Here is a 20,031-nt window from a genome sequence, read left to right as displayed (position 1 = left end):
CTCTGATTTTCTTCCCTCGTGTTAAAGCTCTGCCAATCTGTGCAACCTCAGGATTTTCTTCATCTACCTTTTAAAGAATTTGGACGTCATACTCCTTTACTAATAATAACAATTATCTCTTTGCCTGTCAAAGCTGGCATAAGGCTACAATTTATTATACTTTAAAATGTCATAATGCAACCTTGGTCTGTGCTTTTCAGTAACAGCTATAAAGGAATAGTTAACCCAAAAATGAACATCTGTCATTGTTTCACATTATGATCATTTATACCACAAAATTAATGCAATGGCATTTGGCATCGCTGACATCACAAACACTTCCTACACTCTCAAAAAAAAGTACAAACGTTGTGACAGGGGCGGTACCTTTTCATAAAGTGCACTTTTGTACACATTGGTACCTTAGAGGTACATACAAAGTTACATTTCTTTACCAAAATGGTACATATTAGAACTTTAAAAAAAAGGTATGTGTATGTACAGATTTGGAAGTAAGTGAGGTTGAATCAACAATAACGTAGGCCATGTAATATCAAAGGTGTTTAATAACCTCAAACAGGGTTTTAATGTTTCTGCACACTTCAGTAAACGCTTCAAAACTTTACGTACTGTAAATGTATAGATTAGTGTTAATGCACTGCCCGCAGCACTGAACAAACCATGTTTCTTTACTATCTGATAAATAAATATTGTGCTGTCTTTGACTGGAAAAGGTCAGAACGAAAGCTCTACAAGCAGATACTCTGAGTAGATAAACAATCCTTTTATTTAATCCCACCGCGGCTGTTACAGGCTTGTCCATCAGAGCACTTAGCAAACATGGCTGTCGTTCCTCTCTCTCTGCTGTCTTAGTGCTCTAAAGTGACTGTTATGTAAATTTTGCTTCACAAGTAATTAAGTCGCGGACCACCTTTGACCAGACCTGCAGAATCCAGTCCGGTCTACTTCTGAGTGCTGTCTGCCACGTACAAGCTGATGCTACAAATATAGTTTGATGTCATCGAGACTTTGTTATGTGTTGAATGCTGATTATTAATTGATTTGCATTATAAGACAAGCAAATGCATTAGACTGTAAGCCAATTGGATTAGACCTGTTAGAGTCTGTAATCATTTGTGGCAGTACATGGGTACGTTGTGACAGTCCTATTGGTCTCTTCACCTCTAAACATTAAAAATGCAGCAGAAAAGCTTGAATTAAAGGGGACAGTTCACAATAATTTTTTTAAGATAACAAATAAATCTTTGGTGTCCCCAGTGTACATATTTGAAGTTTTACTGTAGCTCAAAATACCCCACAGATAATTTATTATAACATGTTAAAATTGACACTTTGTAGGTGCGAGCAAAAATATGCCGTTTTTGGGTGTGTCCTTTTAAACACAAATGGGCTGATCTCTGCACTAAATGGCATTGCCGTGGTTGGATAATGCAGATTAAGGGGCGGTATTATCCCCTTCTGACATCACAAGGGGAGCCAAATATCAGTGACCAATTTTTTCACATGCTTGCAGAGAATGGTTTACCAAAACTATGTTACTGGGTTGTTCTTTATTACATTTTCTAGGTTGATAGAAGCACTGGGGACCCAATTACAGCACTTAAACATGGAAAAAGTCAGATTTTCATGATATGTCCCCTTTAAACTAGGGATGCATCAAAATAAAAATTCTTGGCCGAAACCGAAAACCGAAAAAGAGGAAACCAAGGCTGAAAACCGAAACACCGAAATAAATTATTATGCCAATTATTAGTACCATTGCATTTATGGCTATGACTGTGTTCTAACTTTACTAGGGGTGTGACGGATCACAAAACTCACGGTTCGGATCACATTACAATTTTTGAGGCACGGATCAGATTATTTTTCAGATCAGCAAAAAAGTGGTGGGAAAAATCTAATAACAAATAAAGAAATTGCAAACATTTCTAAAAAATAACAGTTGCACATTAAAAATGTTTTGAGGCACACTCTTTTTAGAATTTAATCAATTACTCTCCCTACATAATTTATTTTATAAAACACTGTTGATATATGTATTCTAGAGGCTTAGACCTTTCCAACAATATATAGTTTGTTGTGATATACATAAAATTTATATGAAAAATATTGATGTAAACTTAGGTGTCCCGTGAGCGGGACAGCGCCACTTAAGGAGTTTTAAGTAAGGTCTGACATTAGCATTAGGTACAAAAAATCGAGTTAAATGAATCATAATATAATTATTATTTTTAGAGTTACAGAAGTGATTTTCTCTTTGTCTTGGATTGTTTGATTAACATTAATGACACAGACTTAAGTAGGTTAATTGAGGTTACCGTCTCTTTAAGACCAAATAAGCACAGACTGGTTTCTGTTTGTAATCTATACATACACTTAAGACATAATCAAATGTTTTTATTAGAAAAAGAATACTGTGGAGATCATTTTGTTTGTATGTGCCCTGTCGATAACAGAAAAAAATTATGTTCGCTTGCTTTTTGAAACGCGTCTCTCCGTGTATGCACAACTGAGTGCACTTAAACGCGCGCGCACCATAGACCGAGGGCGGATTCCAAACAGCGCAGCATAAACAGTCTGGACGGGACACATTCAACCGCATATGCGTACAGAAAGCTGCTCACTTTAGCGCCTTTTTGTGGTTAAATACATCCACACCGCAGAAATGTTGCTTCAGACAAGCACATGCAGGTTGCGGTTTCACAACATTTCGTCCCTATTGTTTTGGTGATAAAAGTCTTTTTCGACCAAAAAACGGAAACTTTTCGGTGGCTGAATATTCGGTGCATCCCTACTTTAAACAGTAAACAGCAGCTGTAAACACTGTTTTAATTTAAAAATGGTTGTACCTTTACATTTATGCATTTGCCAGACGCTTGTATCCAAAGCGACTTACAGTGCATTAAAAGGTATAAAATTTTTTTTATCAGCATGTGTGTTCCCTGGGTTTAAACCCATGACCTTTAACGCAATGTTTTACTCTTGAGCTACACAGGAACACAACTGATCTTGGTTAGCTGTTAACAGAATCTTTAAATTTGTTAAACCTAAAAACAGCCTGTTTTTGGCCTGAACTCTACAAAAAACAGTTTTCCATTGAGGTCCACTGAGCAGCAGAGGAAAGGGGGGCGGCCAGAAACGACACTGTCAATCTTTTGAAAAACTACATGTGCAAAAGCAGGCAATCAAGTCTGTGTGTGGAGCTTCACACACAAGTGGCTTCCACTTACCCGCCCTGCCCATCTCCACACAGTGGAGTCGAGCCAATCCAGAACGGCCCACATGACAACCCACCCACACCACTCGCTATACCTCACCCAGCTCTCCGCCTTTATCCATCAGCTTTAACCTGGCCCGGAGCGAACCTTCGGTGGTAGCCATCCTTTGTTTGGTGGATCTGAAGGAAAAGAATGATTTAGACTCAGGTCATGGAATAATATCATTCGGTTTATAACTGCGTTATCCCATCATTTCTCTTCACTGAGCAGCGATCTCACATTCACCCTACCCCCTTTCTCATGTCGCATACAGATAAATATTGTACAGAAAGGATGTTTTTGACCTACTGTATAATGGATTTAAATCTGCAAGTATTGCAGTTTGATTAAACATTTCACGATTTAAAGATTAGAAATACAAAAATCTTTTCTTTGTATTGGTTTTAAGTAATATTCATATTTTCTGAGATACTAAATTTGTGATTTTCCGTAGTTGCCAGTTATAATCATCAAAATTAAAAGAAATAAACATTTGAAATATATCAGTCTGTGTGTAATGAATGAATATAATATACAAGTTTCACTTTTTGAATGGAATTAGTGAAATAAATAAACTTTTTGATGATATTCTAATTCTAAGACCAGCACCTGTATATTCTAATTGGATTAAAGTAATGCAAAGCATTTATTGAATTAAATACATGTTCCTGTACTGCAGGTTTATTGGTTGAGCATTGCGGTAGCAGCGCAAAGGTCATGGGTTCGAATCCCAGATAGCATACCAACTGTTAAAATGTATAGCTTGAATGCACTGCTTGAAGGCAATTTGGATGCAAGCGTCTGCCAAATGCATAAATGTTAAGGGATTTATACTGTATCTAAAATCATCTATAACCTTACATATTTTGCTTGTAATATTATTTTCAGTATTTGTTTTAATATAATTTGATTATTCAAGGCAGAACTAATTTAACAGTGCTGTTTTTTAAATACTCTTTTTAAAATATTATTAACATTTTACAATATATGTGCATGTAGTGCATATTTAAATATAGGATTGGGATCATAAATTCACATGTGATTCTCACAAAATCCAGTGTCCATTCTCACGAAATCCGTGTCCAGCATCAGAATTTTTAAAAAGCCCTTGAAGCCATTTTTTTGCACATATAAGATTAAGGTCTGAACTTACTATAACCAATATTTTTAGAGGATTTAAAACATAATAAAATTATTTACATTTTTAGATTATCATTATAAAAAAAATATCATTACCGCAACATGATATTACATTAAATATATGCATTTACAAACTCATGTTTTGGTAATGAGAACTAAAAAGTTGTCTAGGTACTATGACAAACAAAATGGTAGCCATCTTGAGTGTCAAAGTCAATTATGTCCCATCTAACAAATGTTTTTTTTTTAAATGTTAGTTCCTTGAGGGCTTAAACAATGATTGAAAATTGTTGCGGAGGATGAGATAATTTTTCTTGGACACATTTATATTCCTTGTTATTGTCTCTACATTTACCAATGATCACCAAATACCACATGTTTCTTTACTGTAAATGTTTATATTATAACATGCATTGAAGCTTTTTATTTTTTAGATTTTTTAATTATAAATATTTCCATGTCAAAGAACCCAAATCCAGTCACGGACACGTTGCGGTAATGAAAATTTTCCCCTTAAATGTGGAAAAAACAATAAAATTGGTTTATATGATGTCATAAAATGTGCAAAATAGTACGTGAAGAGATGTTTGTAACTGTATGCTTTTTATTTTAATACTATTACTTTGCATTTACTTTTTTTATAAAAATGTTTCATGACACCTCATAAGTCTAATTTCGTGAGAATCACCCACATGCCTTTAAGATTTTGCTAAATGTTTATAAAAATTAAAAGCAATTATCATACATGATAATATTTCATTATAACCATTTTTATTTTTTTACATTTATAGTATTTTGTTAATACCTTCAGCTAGCAGCCCAGTTCACAACGAGCGAGATGTCAGAGGGAATTTGGGACAGATTTAGACAATGCAGTCTGAGGAATGTCAGGCTGTACTGCAGAAAGAGACTGTAGGGCGGGGGGAGAGACGTTCTGAAAGGAGATGATTACGGGCCGCCTGGGGACTCTTCCTGTCTGGTACCCATGAGAGAACGGGTTAAAAACACTTAGCCTACGGGGGGCTTTTGAGGAAAGGATGGGGGCTGTATGGATAGACTGAAGTAGGGGGGTTTATAAGAGAGAAGGGAAAGAGGACAGGCCTTCCTCAGGCCCCCTATGGATAATGTGGACTTCTGGGAGTCTTTGCCGGGTCATTGTGTTTGACACTGGATTGCCGAAGGCCACGTGCATTGCTGCTGGCCTGGTGCCTGGTTTCTCTGAGGAAGACCCCAGCAGTGAAGCTGTCAGATGCATCTGTCTTTCTGTCTCTTACAGTTTATTGAATGTGTTCACAGCCGTGTCTACAATCTGCAGATTCATTAAAGTGTCGTTAATGCGATGAGAAACCGGTTTCCTGTAGTTTCTTGTAGTTGTAGCAATATAATTTTAAAGTGTAATGTGAAGATAAGTATATATAACTAATTTGAGTAAAATATAGAGAAATATATAAATATATGGGTGATTCTCACGAAAACTTGGTTTTAAAAATGTCAAGCATGAAAATGTAAAAATTGCTTACATTCACTTTTTTTCCCACCAGACATTGAAAAACAAAGTCTGGAGTAAATGGGAACATTAATTTAAAAACTTTTACTTATCATTTAACACTTTTTGTAACATAATTTACAAATTAAGTCCTAAAAAATCTCATTACCGCAACAGTCAGAAAACATCAACACTGACATATTTTCAAAATGACATGACAAACCCGAAATAACATAATTTGGAGATTCTGCACATGCATTTAAAATCAAAGTATTATGCTTCTATTAATTAAATTAACATTTAATAAGCATCTGTTGCGGTAATGATAATCAAAATGTTGTGTAAGCATTCTGACAAGACAATATTTCAAATTAACTGTAAAAAAAATGATCTAACCTGGTAGCCATCTTGAAGTAACTGGTCCATGTGCTTGGTCACTCAAAATCAAACTTTATTAAAATTCTGTATGTGTGCTTAAACTGTTCTCAAAAAGTGTTGCGGAGGATGAAAACATCAGGCATGGACACATCATTTTCCTAATTTTTCTTCATTATTATTATACATGAATATTCAGTAAATGTTTTTTCTGTCATCTAAACTAGTCTAGCAAAACATCCATTAATTTTTTTTCTTAATATTTTTGTGTTATTTTGATTAAATTACAACATAACGCATGTTCAAACACAGCCGGACACATTGCGGTAATGAGAATTTCAGCAGAAAATGAGATAAAATTTCCAATTATAAATTCTTATGTTGAAATCACACATTGTGCAAGGTAGAACACAGTATTGTGTTAATTCTGATGCTTTTTAATGTTACTATATTACACATTTTAAAGCTAAAATCAATAGTGCCGTGGTGTTTCAATGGTTTCGTGAGAATCACCCATATACAGAAAATAAAATTTATTTTTATATCGACACAACAATGTAATGTCATTATTATTGCTATAATTATATTTAAAATACAATAAATATATCATTAATTTGCATATAATTTAAACAAATGATATACTGTATAGTAAAATATTAAATTGTGTAGTTGTCACTATTTCAAAACAGAGTTAACAACAGTTACTATTTTACTGTATGTGGAGTGTTATTTTTTTTGTACTAGACCAATATCAAGATTGATGTAGAAAGGCGTATAAATTGCCTATCATTGTCATTACAATGAATGTTCCCCAAATGATGAAGCTCATTTCCCAGTGCCAAAGGGCATAAAAGTGGCCCTTGGGAAAAGTATCTAGACTTTTCATTTAGGCCTATAGATTAAAGCTGTATTTTCGTTTTCCTGATGCCTGCAGTGATGCTCAGCAGTATGTTTCTTAGTGGGGTTTTGTCCATTTAAAGCCATATGTAAAACTAAAATGTGGGGTAATTTCTTTATTTCAGTAATACATTAGACTCCTGTTACTGTAAATTGCTAAATTTGCTAAATCCCATATTTAATACTCATTTTAATACTTTAATTGCGTGTGGGTACTTTAGTTTGTATAACAGTTTGAAAGCTGTATTTGTTTTGCAGTTCATTTAGAAGAAAGTAGAGATAAGCCTGTGCATCGGCCTATAATCGGTATTGACAGATAAAAACTAATCGTTCACACTATCAGACATCAGTCGATTGTTTGAAAAATGTCAATGATCAGGACAGATAATATCCTGGCAATCAAAAGGGGCAGAGAAAATGATTAATACAAAAATCCAGTTTGTACACTTTGCACTTCTAGGATTTCACAACATAATATTTCATAATAAATTAAAACAAGGACTCAAAAGCAAAGCTGTTTGTATTGGGTTGAATTAACTAAAAATTTTAAGGCAACCAGTTAAAGGTATAGCGGAAGATTTTCCCGAATTATTTAAAAGAACCGCCCCTCCACATTTAAAAAAAATGCACACGCAACACTCTACCTCCTCCCGAGAGGGAACGCCTGTTAAACGCGTGCACGAGACAGAGAGAGAGCATGCAGGTAGTTCTTCTCTTCGCCCTGTTTACAAGTTGCTGTCGGCATGTTTACCGTGTCTGTGCGGTTCGTGACTTGTGCCAAGGCTAGCATCGCTAATCATAGCTTACATCAACTTTTTTTTTTGATTTCTCTTACCTTTCCAGTAGAAACTTTGTGTGGGATGCCCAACCTGTCCTATTAGCTCACGCCAGCATGTGAAATAGTCTCCCATAACACTCTGGTCTTGTTTCTTTCTTCATAGTCCTTTCTCTTCTTGTCATACAATTCGTAGACACTTTTTCTCTTGCGACCCTAAGACATTTTGAAAAAAAACACAGTGAGAACACAAGCTTCAATGAATGGTTATATACACGTGAAAGTGCGCATGTGCAGAAAGTGAACCTAGGGACGAGCACGTACGACGGTTATACGTCAACATATCATCAGAATGATTGACATCTGGGATGACCAATAATATAAATGATCCACGTGGAAAAAGAAAATCTTCCGCTATACCTTTAACTTATCTTTTTTCAACAACAAATCTTTTTTTAAATGTGTGTCATTATAAGGGGGTGTGCACACCAAAGCTTTTTTCCACAACTGAAAGAGTTCAAAAATGTTCAACTTTGAGTGAAAAGCTCCGCTTCTCAATGTCAGTTCTCACAGGGCCATCCAATTACAGTGGAGGAAGGGCGGGACATTACCACCACACCCAACCGGCTCACAGCTGAAGTATCGAGCTACCAAAGCGCTCGCTGAAAAACAGCTGGCATGTGGTGTCCTCAAGGTGTTTTCAGCCGCGTTTAAAAGTTTTGGTGTGTCCAGCCCCTTAGGGGTTGTGCACACCAAAACTTTTAAACGCAGTTGAAAACGCCTGGACAACGCCGAATGCCAGCTGTTTTTTCAGCTGAGTGCCAGCTTTCTTTTTCTCGCTTTGGTTGTTGCGATTCTTTAGCTGTGAGCCAGTTGGTTGCTGTGGTAATGCAACCACACTGTGATTGGACAGCCGTGTGAAAACTGACATTGACAAGCTTTTCATCCAAAGTTGAATATTTTTTAACTCTCGGCACTCAGTGCTAAGTGTCTCGCCCCTCCTCCACTGTGATTGGACGGCCGTGTGAGAACTGACATTGATGAGCTGAGCTTTTCATCCAAAGTTGAATATTTTTCAACTCTTGGCGTTCAGCACTTAGTGCGGTAAAAAAACCCAAAGCGCCGGCTTTCCGCGCGAAAAAAACAACCTGATCTCACAAAATACGTGAAATAGTCACGCATTATTTTGCTCAGTTTTGGGTGACATTGCCACATATTTCCACTATATTACCTGCCCCTGACACGACTTTCTTTTCCGTGACAGTTTCACGTATTGGTTAGTCAACTGTTTTTCCTATTTTCTTACAATTGTCGCTTCGGTTTGGGGTTAGAACAACTTTCTGTTACATAAAATGACATCCTTACCCAAACCCAACTCTAACCCTAATGTCAGGGGACAATGGTTTAAAAAGCATACAATTTTTTTTATAAACCAATACATTAAGTTGACATTGTAACGCAAACAGCAAATCTAACCCCAAACCGAAGCGGCAATTGTTTAAAAATAGGAAAAACAGTTGAGTAACCAGTACGTGAAACTGTCACGGAAAAGAAAGTCGTGTCAGGGGCACGTAATATGGTGGAAATACGTGACAATGTCACGCAAAACTGAGCAAAATAATGCGTGACTATTTCACGGAAATTTGTGAGATCAGGTAGAAAAAAAACAGCCAGCTGCTGGCTTTTTTTGAAAAACGCAGCTCATTTAACTTTATAGAAACTTGGCAGTTTCCAGTAAATAACATAAATTTAAATCTACAGTAAGTTACTGGCAAACAGCTGCCAGTAATACTGTCATTTCTACATACATTTTTTACAGTGTTGGTTTATATTCCTCTGCTCTTGGGATAAAACTCAATGATGTCTGTAGTTTTAAAGGATGAAAGGTCAGTGTTTTGACACGAGGTACAGCTGACTGCAGGAGTGGAGACTAGGACTGGAGAACCAATCACAATACTAGGGCTGCACGATTAATCGTTTTTAAACCGAAATCGCGTTGTGAATGGATGCGATTTTTGAATCGCAAGAAATGCGATTATTTCGATTCAAAACTATTAAATATAACAATCATCTAGTACGCAGTTTTTGACAGTTCGCTTCATGCGCATTTTACGTTTGATGCAGTTTAGACCAATAGAGTGCATTAACACTGAGGTGCTAACTACACGTCATCACACCATTTGGAAAACATGAGCGCGAGCAGCAGTTCAACTCCTCAACAAAGTGTACGGCCATATGATTTCCGCGATGCGGAAAACACGGACAGAATCGCGAAATGCATACAAATGGAATTAACTGCACAACGCGGAATGTCATGAAGTTGGCAGATTTTGGATTCAGTCATTTTAAAAACGCATTATAACTCATTAACCGGCAAATGAAAGGAAAGAAATGCGCGAAAACATTTTCCTTTTGTGTAATGTTGGACTTAAAGAAAGGTGTATATACGTCCGTTTCTCGTCATGCATCGCAAACAATGACAAGCGTCTCATCAGACTATAAGCAGGTTTCATTAAAGCCCAGCAGACGAAAGAGGTACATTATACTTTCTTGCACGCGCACATCTGCACCGCTTTGAATATTTACAGGCATGAGGGTTCATGAAGCGCGCACACAGAGAGCAGTCAGCACACGCGTGATCACTAAACTTAAGTTTTCTTTCTTGTCTAAGTGAACATAAACAGCTGGATGTTTATCAGTAGGCTATATTGAAGCAGAGCAGTTTTAAAGCTGTCTTGTGTCTTAAAGTGACAGTAACCTGGTGCTTTCTGTGTCAGAAATGTTTATTACACACCAAAAATTAAAATCACTTATTACTCTTAACTGAACAAGCTTCTGCAGCTCCACATTTAAAATCCTACAGTGAGGATTGTGCAGTGTTTTATTTGTATTTTTTGCTTATGTTAAATCATAGATTCTAATAACTAATATATTTACATTTATTACAGATGCCTGAAAAGTAAAACAAGATGAGTATAGTCTTATGATTAAAAGAAAAACTAAACATTTGCTTGTCAGAAGCATTGTTGTAGTGACAGCTAAAATACATTGGCCTATATGTTATTTTAAATAAAACTTTCCAAAAAAAAAATTTAAATTGTATTTTTTTAATGTTCTTAGATTTAAAAAAAAGTTTGTCTGCAGAAGAGCAAAGTCCTGCAGACAACTTGGTACAATGTTTGAGAGGTTTTAAATAAACAGTAGCACAGCATCTTTCTTTGGTGCTATTAAAACCACCACAACAAACCTGGATGTACCTCTTTTATTATATACTAATGAATCGCACTTTAAATCGCGAATCGCAATTTTGATCAGAAAAATCGCAATTAGATTTTTTCTCCGAATCGTGCAGCCCTACACAATACTGTGTCCTACATGTAGTTTAAGCTGGATTTGATATTTTGTTTGATGTATTAGGTAATGTTTGCTTGTTTTATTACACCATAAGACACTTGCAATACTGTCGTTGACATGTAAAATGAAGTATTGGTCTGCAGCAGCCTTGTCAGTTATCAGTTTAATCTGTTATGACCTTTCCTCAGTCCTGGTAATTATTCTAACATAACATATTTTTCTGTCCAATCCTATTCACTTACATAACAAGAAAACACATTGACTATAATTGATCACAAACACTTAAAATCTTTACGTAAATTAGTTTAACATTTTCATTAATCTTAGCTTGTGTGATTTCTCATGTCATGGGCGCAATTACGTCCCTCAACGGGTGGAGCTCAGTACAGGCCTCATGAAGAATTATGGGAACCCGACAAGACGGCTGTCTTGAATACTTGTGAATCTTGTGCGCACACATGTGCGGCCTTTAAGTCTCCATAATCACTAATCATTCATGGGTAATAATATGTCAAAGTTGATTCACTAGCATCTTCATACCGGTTTGCGACCTTTCATCGATTCGCACTCAGGAAAGATGTGTGAGCGAAATGCAGAGTGTTTAGCTTTTCCTTTTTCTCACACAGATGAATGGATATATGGATGAATGGAAAGATATCAAGGGAATAGATGCCCTTGGTGATCAATATCCTTTATCACTGTCACCTGCTTTTTCTCTTTGAAAGTGAACAGGCTATTACTTTCTGTTTAATGGTGTTTGTTGGGTCGTGAGTCTATTGACAGGTGCGAGTCGTGGATATATCCCCGTGGATGGTAAAGGTCATTCTGTTTATGTATGTCGAGCAGGGTTAATGTGTTTTTCGAGCATATGTTTGTATGAGACACAGTTTGTCCTCTTTGTCCTTTCGCATCTGTTATAAACACTGTTAAACTGTTTTGTCAGTTGTCCCAAATATGTGCACAGGTCACAGGTGTGACTCGTACAAAAACCTACAAATGTGGTCCTGCGAAAAATTAACAGTGGCGGCTCGTGACTGCTCTTCCGAGGGGCGCAAATTTAAAATAAGTGTCGTGTGTTGCTTGTGTTTCAAAATATGTGTTTGTTGCGTCATGTGAGCCATGTGCATCACGTGTTTTGTCAAATAAGTGCTTGCTGCACACGCGTCAAAACCGTTTATGATAAAAAACGCTCATGCTCACGTTCACAAAATACACACAAGATACTCCCTTAACAGTAAACTCTGATTACGCATGAGATTATGCGAGTATCTGGCAAACGCGAGCATCTCTTTTATCAGAAACCCTTTAGACGCGTCTGCAGCAGGCACTTATTTTGACACATGATGCACATAGGTTCATATTTTGAAATTACGAACCACATACATGACGGGCTACATACATGTTGTGACGAACTTCTCATAAAATACGTATGAATTGCCATGAGATTGCTGAAATAACAAATATCAGCACAGAAATTTTGTATTGGTGCATCCCTAGAACAAATATAAGCTATTGGATTTGTTTACTATTGCCTTGGTTTGTATTTCTTTGCTCTTTGGATAAAACGAAGTGATTCAACCTCATACTCATACGGTTTTGCATCCTTTCACTGAGTCGCACACAGAAAAGACGTCTGCACAAAATGCAGACAGATGAGGAAAAGTTGTGCACACTCATGCTGCATTCACAGTGATTTCAATGTTAAGTCAAAGTGAAGACGTGTTGACGCGCGTCTGGAGGTCTCGCGCCGCGGATGAGGTGTTTGGCGCGGAAGACGCGTTTCTGCCCTATTCGCACGTATTGAGCGCCTGCCGCAGTACGCGCGAATGGTGCTTTTGTGCATTTTGTGTTTGACGTAAATTGCCGGCTGACACCCGAGTTGAAAAATTTGAACTAGGGCAGAATTTCGCGCCACGTTAACCAATTAGGAGCCTGCTTGCTGCTGTGGCGGCAGCCCCACCCGGAGTCACTCATTCAACATGAAGGAATGCTTGATATTGTCCGTGAGCAGTCACCCGGAGCTATACGACACAAGTTGTTATTTCTATAGGAACAGGAATAAAAAGGACCTCGCTTGGAAGAGTGTCAGTGAGGACATTGGGCAACATGGTAAGTTGTAATACACATTTCACTTTTGAGTCACGTGACTTTATCGACCCGCGGCGTTTATTTTTCTCCTATAGTAAGGTAACTCTCTCGATAAATGCACAATCAACATCAGTCATCTTGCAAACAGACAACCGCATAGCACCTGCCCCTCCCACAAGAAGCGGATTTTGCCTCTGCCGCGCATCAAATGCTTGCTTTTTCCATGCGTCTACTCCGCTCTACACACGCGAATGCACACAAACTGTTCAAGCGGTAAACTAGGCGCGGTAGACGCGATTTTGGTGCTTGAAACGCGGTTGGTGTAAACACACCATAAAACTGTTTGCCAGGTGTCCCAAATATGTGCTTTATGAGGTTATATTTAATATCTGGTTTTATCCAAGTCAAAAATATTATTCAATGACTAAATAAACCCAAGTATGTTCGATTATACCAAGAAAAGTAATTTTGAGGGTCAGGCAGGTTTTTGGGAATTACTTTCTACATTTACATTTATGGATTTGGCAGACGCTTTTATGACCTACATTGCATTAAAGGGACACTCTTTTTTTCACACTTTTTTGAAAATATGCTTATTTTCCATCTCCCCGAGAGTTAAACATTTGATTGTTACCGTTTTGGAATCCATTCAGCCGATCTCCGGGTCTGGTGCTACCACTTTTAGCATAGCTTAGCACAATCCATTGAATCTGATTAGACCATTTAGCAGATATGGCTAGCAACTGTACTCTCATTCTGGCGTAATAATCAAGAACTTTGCTGCCGTAACATGGCTGCAGTAGGCCGAAATAGTCCCCTGCTATTGAAAGTTACTAAGGGGACTATTTTGGCTGCTGCGTAATATCATTGCACCTCCTGCAGTCATGTTACAACAAAAAAGTCCTTGATTATTACGCCAGAATGAGAGTATAGTTCCTAGACATATCTGCCTAGAAAATCGCAACTTTTAATTTTCTGTCGGTCTTCGTACACAATGTAACTATAGAAGAGTCAAGTTTTAAATAACGAAAAATATTGAAACTCTTTGATTATTTTTGCACGCAATGCTAATGGTCTAATCAGATTCAATGGATTATGCTAAGCTATGCTAAAAGTGATACCGCCAGACCCGGAGATCAGCTGAATGGATTCAAAAATTAAAAATCTAATATTTAACTCTTAGGGGAGCTGGAAAATGAAAATATTTACTAAAAAAGTGGAGTGTCCCTTAAAAGGTATAAATTTTTGTGTGTTACCTGGGAAAATCAAACCTACAACCTTTAGCACTATTAACACAATGATCTACCAATTGAGCTATAGAAACATTGCTTTCTAAACAAAACTTTATATTTCACCTTTTGAAAACCTGAATTGTCTGTTTCTTTTTGCAGATGGAAATTAAAAATCCTATAATAAAACTTGTTTTTGACGAAATAGACTAAAAAATATTATTTTGGTATAACAGCATACCTTAAATGTAATTATAAAGTAACATTAGTGACTATATATGATGTCCCCAGCAGTATGTACAGTTGCTATTATGATCTGCCATTTTGTTTCACACCTTTCCTGTATGTTATGAAACAGTGATACTAACAATCTCCCTTGCTCGCTCTCATAGGGTGTTACATTTGTAACATGTGAGATGCAAATGAAGGGGGTTGGAAAATAAATATTGAATTTGGGCTCTGGCACTAAATGCCTGTCTTATCTGGTTCAAGTGGAAAATGATGGGCCAAGCCCCACTGCCCTCCACCGGCATGTCTCCACGGCAACGGCGAGGCAGCTGAAAAATGGCATCCAGACAGAGATGCCCCTTCATTAAATATCAACACAGCGGCTGACAGCAGAGATAATGGCCAATAACACTGTATTATGTTGAAAGTAAATGAAATGCTCATGGGACTGGCAGTCACGCCTTAGGCTAGAATACAAACTGACCCAAAGAACAGGCGTAAACAGTCATTTGAATAACAGGACTATGTCTGCATATTCCCAAACAGCGGATTGGTGCTCAGTTTATGGCTGTGTTCATTAAAAACACAAAGCAATGTGAATATTATTGAACGAACACAGCAGAAGGCGTGCAAAATTTTTCTTTCATGCACATCTTCAAAATTTGTGCCTTTTGTATCCATTTTATGATCTTTACATTTTCTTATTAGATTTGAAAAGACAGCAGTCGTCACAAGCGGCTCCTTGTGATGAAAATGGCAGGCAGCACTGTTTCTGGCTTTTGTTCGAGCAAGATCTGTTGTTTCTGCTTTGTGACGTTAAAGTCATTGACATCCGGGCTTTTCGGTGGTTACAGGGGCTAACAAACGAGTTCTCTTGTGTGTGCCGAAATTGCTGATGATTATCTCTCTCTCTTCTATTGGTGGAATCTCTCTTCTCCTCTCTGGCTCGTCGTGTCTCATTTCGAGGTGTATTTTAGCTTCCCCCATCACTGCCTTGCCCTGGAGATGACAGCATCTCTGTTCTTTGATGCCGCGCTTGTTCTAGTTCTTTTTGTTTCGCTTTTCTTTTGGCCTTTTTTAGGATTACATCAACTGCTTAGTGCCATTACACCAAATTACAGTGGTAGGAAGAAAGCCTTTCAGAGGGTGATGTCACAATGACTCTGGATTATAGATGCAGTGAAAGTTTCAGGGAATGTAGATGCCAGCGAAGAGCTGATGTGGAAGAATCTGCTTTTCCTCTGGTGATTTTCAAATGGCCGTGCTTAAGAAATGCGTGTGACACGTCATTAGCGGCATCATTACTCCTAAAGCTAACAACATCTTCAGTGGTCCATCAAATGCAGATTCTGTGCTGCGCCCTTAAAACATTTCTTTATTTATTTACAGGATGGTTTAGCTGCACTTGAAAAAAGCAAGGAATATCATCATTTTAATTGAGTTTTTGTTCATGTTCTCTGTTTATCTAACATCCTGTAGATATATACACTGTCAGAAAATAGACACATTGTTTTCCCTAGCCATCACTGGGGCATTACTCTTTTAAAAAGTACATATTTGCACCTAAATTTTATTTATTTAACCTTTATTTAACCAGGGAAAAAATCCCATTGAGATTCAGAATCTCTTTTTCAAGGGAGTCCTGGCCAAGACAGAAGTATAAAAGTTTCATATTTAAATTGTACAGCAAAAAACAGACAACATAGAGAAAGAAAAAAAAGTTAAAGCAAATTAACAATCTCCACATAATCACCAGCAGCACTCAGTATCCGCACATGTGCATATAGTCCTCATGTATAAATAGTATTAGTAGGTACATGTTGGTGGGTCAATGACGTGACGTTAATTATTTTGTGTCCATATGGTTCAATTAAATGTAAAAGGGTTAACATTTCAAAATAAATTTGCAGATTACTTGCATACATAAAATTTCTGGTTTTATTTCATTTTGAGAGAATATTTGGGGGATAAATGCAAAAATGTCAATGTGGTGTAACCAGTCTGTGTCAATTGGTGTAACTAGTATTTTTTTTAAATGAAAATATAAATATATTCATAAAAGTATAATCATCTAGTTTACTGTAAAAAAATGACATACATTTTTACATAATTTGTCAAAGATTATTTAAAAAAACAGAGCTGTTTTCAGCATATGTCCGGAAACATATTAGAAAAACGCATTACATTTTACATTTAGAAATAACTAATAAAATTATATTTTAAAATGTTTTATTTTCGATGATTATGCTTAAATGCCATCAAGGTGGATAAAATATTTAATAATTCTTTGGCGCAATTGGCGGTTACACCATTTGACATTTTAAGGTGCATTCAGTCTTAAAGGGATACTTCACCGATTTAGCATTCAGCTTTGTATCTGTAGAAACCCGGCAGTATTACTGAATGACCATGTTTCCCTCCCTCATTTCCCCCTGAGAGGAGAGATATCTGCATTTTGGTTCTGCAAAAAAGTCCTCCGATGATGTAATATGACGATTTTTGCATCATCGGAGGACTTTTTTGCAGAACCAAAATGCAGATATCTCTCCTCTCAGGGGGAAATGATGGAGGGAAACATGGTCATTCAGTAATACTGCCGGGTTTCTACAGATACAAAGCTGAATGCTAAATCGGTGAAGTATCCCTTTAACTTTCATAAAAATGGTGCAAATGTAATTTTTTTCTATGTTCATTGAAAGTTTTAAAAAAAGATTTTTTAGTTTTTTTATTAGTACCTCTTTTATTTTTAATTAGTACCTCCAATGTACATATTAGTACCAAATGTATACATCTGTGCCTAAATAGTACATATTAGAGCCTTTTTAAAGGGTACTGTCCCAATAAAGGCTTGGAAAATTTTTTTTGTTTTTCTGACAATGTATGCATTTTTTTAACCATGTTCCCTGAAGATCGAACCCATGACCTTTTTGTGTCTTTTGTGAGCTACAGGAACACAGTATATAAAGGATCATGTATTTGTTGTGATATTATTGTACTTCATTTACGTCAAAAATGTATAATAGAATCAAAATAATATAGTGCTAAAATTAAATTAAATGCATTCTGTATTACAAAAGGAAATGTATTTATTTTTTCACATCACCTGTGGTTATTTCTCTGATTAGATAGCATAACATTTGCTGATGTTATTATAAGCAGTGATTAAATTATTACTTTAAAAATAGCTTTTCTACTGTTGAACTTGCAGTGCTTTAATAGTTTTGTTTTCTTCTCCTTTGATGGTCCCTCAATCCCACAGTGTCATACCTGTAATTGAAAATATGAGGAAAAATTAATGAAATGCGTTTAATGGCAGAGATCAAAAAGCGCTGGCAATTTTAAATTAGCTGGGTATGAAATTGCCTTCCCTGGATTGTGAAAGCAAAGGCTTAAACAGTATCCTAAAGCTTTTCAAAAGCAAAATAACATTCAGTGGAAACGAGAGCACAGCAATGCTGATCTGTTTGTAGTATGCAGTTTTATGTCTGTTGTAGTAAAACATGAGGCAGGAAAGGAGATAATATTCACAACTCTGACTTCTGGGCTGATGCACATAGGAATAGATTGTATGCTTTTATCTTTTATTTTCCATTCTTCAGTTCTATATGAAAAAGCTTTGCTGGTAGATATTATGGTTTTTAGAAGAAGTTGTATTACATAACTGTGTTTTTAATTATTCAGGAACATGAAATAGATTATAGAGTAAATTATGAATGCATACGCATTGCATATGCCTGTGTGATGCATTATATGCAACCTTCATTGAATTAATATTTACAAATTTATATTGTATCAGATACAATAACCTTAACGCGCTGTTATGAATTATGCGATTGTCATGTTTGCTAGCTTTGAAAAAGACCAACAGATGGTCCGATCTGGAATTCCTGTCTTCTCACACCTGGTCTGAGTCCAGAACTCCCTGTTGATCTCACTCCCACTCCTGTCCTAGCTAGTCATGTCACACACACACACACACAAGATCACGCACACTTACTCCAAAATACCATAATCATAACATTACGTCATCCTTACAACGCATTCATCATAACCATCTGTACATCTCCTCTGTGATTATCATGAAAATATCAGTTTTGGTGACCTACTAAAATATTCTACTGCGCATAAGGCTTCTGTTAAAGGGAAATATATGCATCCACTTCCTGTTTGTAATCACGGCAAGCAATATCCGAAATGATCATTTTGTCTGTATGTTATTCAGCATTTACATGATGTACTTTTTGTATCCATTGGTTATAAGATGCAGAAAGGCACCCAGACACCTGCGGGAGGCAGACGGTCTGAGAGAGAGAGACAGAAAAAGGAAAGAGAAAGCTTATAGTAGCAGCTAAAAGCTGCAGTAGGGAGGAGCGAGTCATTGAAGCGTAACTTGGACTGCGGCAGGCCGCTCTTATATACCCAGAATGTTCTCACAGAGAGGGAGATTTAAACATATCAACAGTGTGGAGTAACTAACTACATGTAGCAATTGTACTGACATAATATATTCTTAAGTAGTGACAGAAGCCCAATTTTAGTAATGCACGTCTTTGTCCAACATGTTGAAGTGTTACTTTGTTGAATATTGTTGAGCAAACTGAGGCAATAGTAAAACTCCCGCTCAAGAAGAGGATGACTGATTGGTTTAGTGATAATCTTGTTTAGTGTGAATTTAAGTGTCTAATAAATATTACATTAAAGAGCCGCCATTTTCCTTTGATGATTTTGCATTTCTTTTGATGTGTGTTGGTACGTGTTAAAGATCTGCAAAGTTACAAATCCCAAAGTTTACGATGAAGTGAGTTATCATTTCCTATTGGCATCTCTTTTGTTGGACTACAATACACGCAAGGATTGTAGGCAACAGTTTACTTCCTTGTTGTTTGTCGTTTTGACGATCACAAATGCAGACATGATTTTACGTATTAGTATCCTTACCTTACCAATCTGTTACATTCTGCTCAAGCCGCGCTGGCAAAGCTGATTGATCCGCTTGGTCATTTGCATGTTCTGGATCAGATTCAAGCTTGTATTGATAAAGTAGTAAAGACGATATTACTCCTGTTAGGAGATGATCATCTAAATATAGGAAGGAGCATTACATTTCTGGCACACGCTTGAGGCCAATGACAATGCACTGGATAGCTTGCCAATCTGAGCACACCGCACTTTTGAGAATGATAAGCCTTGTAGAAATCAACG

The 20,031-nt window shown here is 36.8% G+C and overlaps 1 protein-coding gene across 36 annotated transcripts in view; it reads left to right on the top strand.

Annotated features, from left to right (window-relative positions):
- The window catches only part of nrxn3a (neurexin 3a), a 411,002-nt gene that overhangs the window by 51,374 nt on the left and 339,597 nt on the right, over positions 1 to 20,031 (top strand). The gene's annotated exons all lie outside the window — the stretch shown is intronic.

The sequence above is a fragment of the Misgurnus anguillicaudatus genome, chromosome 7 (genome assembly GCF_027580225.2).
Source record: "Misgurnus anguillicaudatus chromosome 7, ASM2758022v2, whole genome shotgun sequence".
NCBI lineage: Eukaryota > Metazoa > Chordata > Actinopteri > Cypriniformes > Cobitidae > Misgurnus > Misgurnus anguillicaudatus.
Note: the sequence above shows the minus strand (reverse complement) of the source record. Positions and strands in the feature narration are given on the sequence as shown.